This window comes from Arachis ipaensis, chromosome B07, assembly GCF_000816755.2.
Source record: "Arachis ipaensis cultivar K30076 chromosome B07, Araip1.1, whole genome shotgun sequence".
NCBI classification, from domain to species: Eukaryota; Viridiplantae; Streptophyta; class Magnoliopsida; order Fabales; family Fabaceae; genus Arachis; species Arachis ipaensis.
In genome coordinates, this window is record NC_029791.2 from 126,077,774 (window position 1) to 126,081,400 (window position 3,627).

The window sequence follows — 3,627 nt, forward strand, 5'->3', positions numbered from 1 at the left end:
GTGTGTACTTGGTTAGATTAGCGTTTACAAGTATTAATTTTTTTTTATAAAACTAGTTTTGATTAAAATATTTTTGGTTAAAATATTTTAAAAGTGTTTTACTATTATCTTCACTTTTATTCTGTTAAAATACATAATAGATCATGTATACTAATAAATATAGAAACCTAATGATGATGTGGAGCGAACAAGATTACAAGACTATTCTATACATTTTATGAGTTTAATCCTTTATTTTTTATTTTTAAACTAAAAACTGATATTTTTACTTGATAATATTAATTTTTTCTTTACAAATTCATGTAAATATATAATGCAAAAAATCATGTCTGGATGATATTATCAAAAGTAATAGTAGCAATATCTGTTATCCTTTAATTTTAATATTTTTTAATATTTATTCATATTATAGGGGTGGCAAAACGGGTTAAATCCGTCGGGTCGCTTCGCTAAACCCGCTAAAATTTATTTGTATTTAATTTTTAATAATTATTTTTTGGTTAATTTTAATGAATTTTATTTTTTTTAAAAAAAGGTGTCAAGCGAGCTAGTCGGTCGACCCGCCAATCCGCCATAAAACAAGGCGAACTAGCATTTTAAACTCATCTTAATTGGCAGAACGAATTTAGACGGGACAAAATTAGTTGGGACAGGACGAAACGACCCGCTTTACCACATAGTAATATTATGGGAAGCGTCACATATAATATTTATTATATATGTTGCTGCAAATTTATTTATAGTTTTTGTATTGAGTTAATAGTGCGATAATATTGATTTTTATTTAAATATTTGTGACGCAAATATAGGACAAAAAAAGTTATTGTAGTACAACTTTGATGTCTATCCCAAATTTTTGAAAAAAAAAAGTGATACTTTTCATTTTAATTTAGATGTCAATGCTAATTGAACGTAATGGCAACAATTAATAAATCAAGTTGAATTGCTTTGAGTTAAACCAGAATTGACACTTGAAATGCATGAGAAATTTAACATTGCCTAAACACACTTTTCACCATTCTACTATGCAGCAATAGGGTTAGAAGTGAGTCGAGTTGAGTTGAACTGGATTAAATTTAAGTTTGGCTCATAAAAATTGAGCTTGACTTACGACTCGACTCATTAATAATTGAGCCTATTTCTTAAGTTCAAATTCGACTTACCAAAAACTCACGAACTGGCTTAAATAATAGGTACCTAATCTATATTCTATATTAATAAATTATAACATATATTTTAAAAAATATTTAAGAGCTAAAGAGCTAATGAATTGAATTTATTAAAACTCAAGCTCCGTTTATTTAATTTATGAGCTCAATTCTATACTCAAACCTGACTCACCAGCTCACAAATTTATTAATTTATTAAATTATTAATAAATCAAGTTCGAATTGGACTCATAAACCAACTTGACTCACTTCCACAGCTATGTACCAAACAAACCAAATAAGTTTGGTTGATCCCATCAACATTAAACTAAACCCACATATAGTGTATTACTCTAATTAGTAATTAGTGAAAAAGTCTAGAAGGTATACCATGCTGTATTCATCAAATGAAAAAAGTCGTCATGCAAATCGAAAACCAAAACCTTCAGAAGTCTCACGATCGAGGGGGGAATTGAGTAAACAATAAAAAGTCTAAGTTGACGTGTATATATATATATATATACAAAAATACTATTTGTACGTTAAAATCAGCTATTAAAATTAGTCATCAATATATGTATATATAAATATATATGTAATTTAATTTATTTTCAATATTTATTTATATTTCTACATATATTTTATACTGATAGCTGATTTTGATTTAGACATAGCATAATATATATATATATATGGGATAATGATCAAAGATAGCCCCGCAACACGGTTGGGACAGTACAAACCGTGTTAGCATATATAGCTGGACTTAAACAAAATATATTATTTCAGGAAGTGATAGTTATGAAAAACAGTGTGATTTGTGGGCAGCCATGCATGACTTAATTAGACTGTTAAGATCAATATAAACCCGCCCGGTGTTTTATGATTGTAATCTAAGGCCGATCAGTATGTTATTATTTTTATACAATAGGATGGTCAAAAATAATATATATAATCAGGACGATAACGATAACAATTCCAGCAAACTCGTGTATCAGATGTATAAAATTCGAAAAGGAATATATATATTATTGTTTGAACATGTAGCCACCACATCTCATGCAATGCGTGTCTGATATGGGGCAAGAGCCTTCACCAGAATGAGTTATTCTTGCAATGTAATATGAATTGAGATGAGTAAGTGTTGACTCTCCAATTAATAATTAATAATTTGGAAATAAATCAAATGCAATTCATACACCTATATGTGACTGTGTTTGTATACGGGGTCGTAGTCAAATTCATCATATATTTTAATCACAATTTTAAAGCTACGCTACTACGACGCTACGTACCGTACTTGAATGCTGGCTGATATAAATTATTTGCAGTATATATATAGTTTCTATTTTTTGATACGTGATTATCTATAATTTTGGTATTATTATGTTACGTAATTGTATTTATTAGAAGGGCAATGCATAAACGACTAAAAGTTATGATGCAATATAGAAATCAAAGCTGACACAAAGGGTTATCCGGCATATATGATCATCAGATCCACTAAAGGGATAATCAGAGGTTCTGCAAACAGTGGCTATAACAATCAAAATTTCAATCTATAAAGTGCACCACGCACTAAAACAAACGACGACTGTGATTTGTGTAAAATTTAATTTGTTTCCAAGAGATAGATTGAGAACGAATACTAGCCTCACTTCAGCAATCATATAGTGAGAAATAACAATTCGGTTCACTTTTCTAGTTACTATTTATTTGCCCCATTAGTGAAAATGAAGAAACTCACTTGAATATGCTTAGAGTTCTCTCTTTACGTGAAAAGTGTTATATTGTGGTTTAGTAAAATATAATGACTGCTTAAATATTTATTTTAAAACATATATAGGATAATTGGTATTTAATCATGTTAATAATAAAAGAAAAATAATAATTATAAATTAACTTTTTATTATTTTAAATTGATGTTATAACATCCTAATTTTTAATAGGAAAAATATAGGTAAACAATGAAAATATTAAACAATGTAAACAATAGATATATCGGATGTTCATTTTATTAGTGTACGGATGGTTATTTTAATACTAAAATTTAGAGGGTTAATTTGGAGGTGTAGTGTGTTTTTATTTGATTGATAGTTGTTTATATTGTTCAACAAAGTCATTATCTCTCTAGCATTTCTCTTTTTAATATGTCTAAATCATTTTAAAAATTAAGTCCTATTATCTTGTCTTCTTAATTATTATTTATTATTTAATAAATATGAGCCTGATCGCAATTAGTACATTGTTGATTTTATGAAAAACTTCTTCTCTTTAACAAAATATTACATCAACGTACATCAACAGAAGATATAATGATAGCCACAAGATAATATAGAAATATTCATAATACAGGATCCATTCACAACATTTCCGGCATAGTTAGATAATTATATATGAGTTACTAATATAAATGACATTAGTAACATAATAATAAAAAATATATAATAAAATATTAGCAAAATTAAATTTACTAAAG